Below are 5,656 nucleotides of genomic sequence, written 5' to 3' on the forward strand. Positions count from 1 at the left end.
TAAGCAGTGCCTTTACACCGTGTCACACGGAGACACAAAAATAAACTGGTTTCTAAAATAGAGCCTCACCCAAGCCTTTCCACTGATGTCAGCGAGAGTAGGATCAGGTCCTCAGCGTCTGTTGCAGGGGCTTTATTAGTCGAGGTGGGCTTAGTCCCTGGGCTCAGATCCCAAGCACCACCATGACCACCACCCAACTTAGAGCTTGGAATCTGTACCAGAGCTTGGAAAATGGTACCTCTCCAAGCACTCCCAAACTTTGTGGTATGAACACTCAGGATTCACATTTTGCAGCTTGGGCCTACATCGAATTAGAATCATTCATACTGCAGGAGGAAGCGTGATCTTGTGCTAAAAGGTTCTGTCCTCAGTCTGAGATGACCTGGGCTCAGTTCCTGGCTCTGCCAACGAACACGGATCTCTTGGCCTCTCTCTGGGTTTGAAAACTTTCTTTGGTTCAGAGGGAGCAGCATTAGACCAAAAGCCAAGTGCTTTCAAAAATCCAGAGGGAAGAAGTCTGTGGATCCAGTCTCCTTTCACCCTGGTATTACTCCTCTGAGCTCATTCCCACGTGAATATAGATCAGACCCACTGCACCCAAAGCCTGTCTCTAACACAACAGAATTACGAGGCAGACACGGTATAGGATGGCAATGCTTGTCTTGTAGGGAAGTTTTGCTCAGTTTTGCTCATAAGAGGCTGGTTAATAGAACATAATTCTGTGCCATCAGCAGGTGGGAAAGGATGATGAGCCAAACTTTTTACAATTGGCAGGTGCAAAATGCATCCAAATGAGCATTTATTTCTCCGGGAGGGAAGGGGGAATCTCTCATGTGATCTATTAACTCAGCTCCATAGAAGAGGAAAAAGGGAGGAAAAAAACAAACAAGCTGGGAATATGAGTCTCTAGATTTTCTCAAAAAGAAAAGGAGGACTTGTGGCATCTTAGAGACTAACCAATTTATTTTAGCGTAAGCTTTCATGAGCTACAGCTCACTTCATCGGATGCATACTGATGAAGTGAGCTGTAGCTCACGAAAGCTCACGCTCAAATAAATTGGTTAGTCTCTAAGGTGCCACAAGTACTCCTGTTCTTTTTGCAAATACAGACTAACACAGCTGCTACTCTGAAACCTCTAGATTTTCTGAGATGTGTCATTTTATAATTTCAGTGAACCACATCATTATATGTCATTGGGCAGACTCACAAAATGACACAGGGAAATGATGAAAAGCCATCTCCTTCCTCCACTCACTTTGAGCTTGGAAAGCTTTTATTATTTCCATATAGTAGATTTCCTGGATGGACTGGAGATGCAAACCAGCACAAATGGACATTCATAGCCAGCAAACAGCCTCCAACTGTTTGTAGATTGGGTAGAAACATCAGGAGGGAGACTGATCCCTTCTTCCTCCTTCTCTTATCCATTATAAATTTGCCATTTTTATCATTCTAGTTTAAGTGCATTAATCACAAACTCAGTCACACACACGCTAGAACTCTCGCTGGGAAGGGATTTCCCCTACCCACAACACAAATGCCCGGTTCTGCTGTTACCCGACGTTTTCAGAAGCCCCAACAGGGGCAACTTAACTGTTTCACTCCAGGCAATGTAAGGAACAAATCAACAGGAACACAGCAATTCCATCTGCTAAGATTTATGCAAGTAAGCGTGCTTTATTGAAAACTGCAGTTGATTAGATTTAAGCACACACAAACGTAAGGAATAAGTTTAGAACATCCCAGATATTTACCTAACATCGGGAACGGTACTGAGTAATTAACAGCAGGTTTGCAGTGGCCAGTTCCTCACCCACCAGGGAGGAAGGGTGTTAGGGAAAAAAAGTTTTAAGATGGCTTCAGAGGACTGCTTCAAAATACACTTTATTAGCTAATTTTTTTTTACTAACTTTTACAAAACACATAGGTTATAATGACCCCTATTGGGTTACATTTTTAACTTTTCATATTAGAGGCATATAAGTTTAGACTTAAGGTTTTCTAACCACCAAGGTTTTTAGTTTTATAGTTGTTTGTCTGCTTTTCTCCCATTCTGATTAGCAGAAACTGCCAGCTAGATATGACCTTGCTTTTAAAAAAGTCTGTTTTTAAATTAACCCTTAACTTATGTGGTGTTTTATTTTATTAATTCCGGGTGGCTGAATGCACATAATATGGTTGCAATTAGCTTGATGACATTCTGGGATATACATACCCCTCAAATCCAGGGCAACACTGCAACAAATTTCTCAAACTGAGCTACTTTTATTGTTCACCCTTAAAAATTGCAACAAAACAATGAGGCAAGCTGGTGATAGTTTGACACAAATGTTGGCTAAATCATTGGAGGAACCTTGGCTGGCCTAACATATTGTTACTAGCAACAAAACGAAGGTCCATCAGCACAGACAGAAGAGGCTATTTACGTCAAAAATTTATGTTTGCTGCACCATAAAAGCTGGTCAAATAATGGAAAAGTTGAGAGGGGGATAAAAATATGTTGAATAAATTATTCTCTGCGGAATATAATTTGAACTACTTTAACACTGCCCGGACAGAGACTGGATAGACAGATGGACAAACCAACTAAACTCCATGTAAGGTTTTTTTTTTGCAAGGTTTTGAAGGCAAACTTAGACTAAGTTCAAGGTTTTCAAAAGGCACAAAGAGAATTTGGGGGGCTGACTCAGAGGTCTTGTTTAGAATGGATGTTACAGCACCGCAAACCAAGGTATAGGACATTAGCTTGCTCCACATCTCTTGCGGACTCTGCTACAGTGCACGAAAAGTGTTTTAACTTACTACACACCGATTCTCACCCTGGCTTGTGCCACAGTAATGACCCAAGCAGACAAGACAAGTAATTTTCCCATCCCAGAAGAATTTTCAGTTTGTTGAAAATTTCCCCACCCTTAGAATCATAGAAGATCAGGGTTTGAAGGGACCTCAGGAGGTCATCTAGTCCAACCCCCTGCTCAAAAGCAGGACCAAGCCCCAAGTTCCCCAATGAAACCAAGGAGAACATGGAGGTGCTGGGGATTGAACCCAGGGCCTCATACGTGCAAAACATGTGCTCTACCACTGAGCTACCTCCTCAGACAGAAACTACAACCTTCTAAAATCAGGACAAAAAGGTGTCGTTTAAAAAAATGTTCACAAAACTGACAAAAAAAAAAACCAACATGCTTATTTTCAATCATTTCAAAATGTTTCATTTCCATTTTGACCTTTTTTTCTTTTCTCCCCCCCCCCCCAAATATAAAGCAAGTTAAATTGTGAAACAAAGTTGTTTTGAACCAAACCCCAAACTTTTTATTTCAAAAATGTCAAAATGGGGCATGCAATTTTGAAACTTTGCTCCCAAACTTTTTTTCCCATGTCAGGGAAGTGACAAACTGACACTTACCTCCGAACAGTTTCAGTTTAGAAGGATCAGCATTTTTCATTAAAAAAAAAAAAAAAAAAAAGCCACTGAAAGATTCCCAACCAGTTCTACCTGACTTCTGTTTGTGATTTTGTAGATCTCCCCTCAGCTGACAAAAATTTTCAAAAAACCTTACATGATTTAGAAGCCCAAGTCCCATTCTAATAAAGCAACCTGGACACTTAGGAACATAAGTTTCATTGGGGGGAGAAAAAATAAATCCATCAGTGGAACTTCGGCACTTCAGAAATTTTTACCTAACAGTTTCCTTGTGCTCCGCATCAACATTGAAGATCTTATGGCATTTTGGAGGTGGGCCGTGGTATGCCAGTGAATTTTAGATGTATCCCATTCCCCGCCCCCTTTGAAACTAACATTCTAAATTAGATACAAAGATAGATTGTTTTTCACTTCTCACTCATCCTCATGAATAAGAATGCACTCATTTGCATGTGCAACTTGATTGGCTGAAGCAAAGTGAACCATCTAAATCACTTACCTGCAAATAGATATACAGGAACAGCTTCCTGATTCATTTCATTACTGTGTAGAACTAATTGTGAACCAAGTTTTTTCTCTCAAATATGTAAGAATTAAAATGATACTTTGTACTTAAAGCACCTTTCATCCCAGATACAGAATCTCATATCACTTTACGAGCATCAATGAGGTCGCACAAGAGTCACGGTAAGGCAAACCACCTAAGTCGTATTACAATACCTTTTGTATAGAGGGGTATACTGAGACATGAGATATGTTCTATGCAAGAGTAGCAAAGAGGCCTTCGTGTAAATGACCATCAGACCCACATATGTTTTTGTCAGAGTTCCTTCCCCACTCTGAACTCTGGGGTACAGATGTGGGGACCCGCATGAAAGACCCCCGAAGCCTATTCTTACCAGCTTAGGTTAAAGACTTCCTCAAGATACAAACTTTGCCTTGTCCTTGAACTGTATGCTGCCACCACCAAGCATTTTAAACAAAGAACAGGGAAAGAGACCACTTGGAGACATCTTCCCCCAAAATATCCCCCCAAGCCCTACACCCCCTTTCCTGGGGAGGCTTGAGAATAATATCCTAACCAATTTGTTACAAAAATCATCAAAGACCCAAATGCCTGGACCTTGGAACAATGGAAAAATCAGTCAGGTTCTTAAAAGAAGGGTTTTATTTAAAAAAAAAGAAAGGTAAAAATCATCTCTGTAAAATCAGGATGGAAAATACTTTACAGGATATTCGGATTCAAAACACAGAGGATCCCCCTCTGGGCAAAACGTTAAAGTTACAGAAAACAGGAATAAACCTCCCTCTTAACACAAGGAAAATTCACATAAAACAAAAGATAAACTAATCCGCCTTGCCTGGCTTACCTATACTGCTTGCAATATTGGAGACTTGGATTAGGATGGGTTGGAGAAGATGGATTTCTGTCTGGCCTCTCTCAGTCCCAAGAGAGAACCACCGCGTAAACAAAGAGCACAAAACAAAAGCCTTCCTTCTCCCAAGATTTTACAGTATCTTGTCCCCTTATTGGTCCTTTGGCTCAAGTGCCAGCCAGGTTAGCTGAGCTTCTTAACCCTTCACAGGTAACAGGATATTGCCTCTGGCCAGGAGGGATTTTATAGCACTGTATACAGAAAGGTGGTTATCCTTCCCTTTATATTTATGACAATCTTACTCAGGTTCTGTGATGGAAAGTTAACACCAATGACATCTCCGCAAAAAATTCTTTAAAAAGAACAGAGGTTTTTTTCCCCCTCTTGTGTCTTTCTCCTCCCAAATACATTTTTTAAAAGATATTAATTTTAACTGAATTAAAAAGGAAATAAATCCTCAGCTAAGATATGGTAAAAGCAAACTCTATACTTCAATAGTTTGGAAAAATGACCTTCTGTGATACTATGCTCTGAAATTCAGATATTTATTAGAGACCTCTTTTTGCTTTGATTCTTTCATGAATATCATTACAAGGGCAAAGATGTCCCATGCTAATGTAATGGTTCACCAGCTTACTCAGTGAACCTTTAACAGCTATTCACATTCCTTTCTGACAGCTATGACATCTCAAAAGAAGAACATGATATGGTCCATAAATTGCATAAGGCCTAAACAGGTATGTGCCAGAGGATGATAGCACTTCTGTTACACAACAACGTGAATATTTAGTAAGTATAGCCTTTCTAAAAATCTCTGTCAACACAGTGACGATAAAAACAATATAGATCCATTTC

At 40.2% G+C, this 5,656-nt stretch overlaps 1 non-coding gene across 1 annotated transcript; it reads right to left on the reverse strand.

The window, feature by feature from the left end:
- Positions 1-3,025: 3,025 nt before the first annotated feature.
- TRNAA-UGC (transfer RNA alanine (anticodon UGC)) lies at positions 3,026-3,095 on the reverse strand. The gene has a single exon. It is a non-coding gene; the product is annotated as a tRNA-Ala (tRNA).
- Between the last annotated feature and the right edge of the window lie 2,561 nt (positions 3,096-5,656).

The sequence above is a fragment of the Eretmochelys imbricata genome, chromosome 26, assembly GCF_965152235.1.
Source record: "Eretmochelys imbricata isolate rEreImb1 chromosome 26, rEreImb1.hap1, whole genome shotgun sequence".
NCBI classification, from domain to species: domain Eukaryota; kingdom Metazoa; phylum Chordata; order Testudines; family Cheloniidae; genus Eretmochelys; species Eretmochelys imbricata.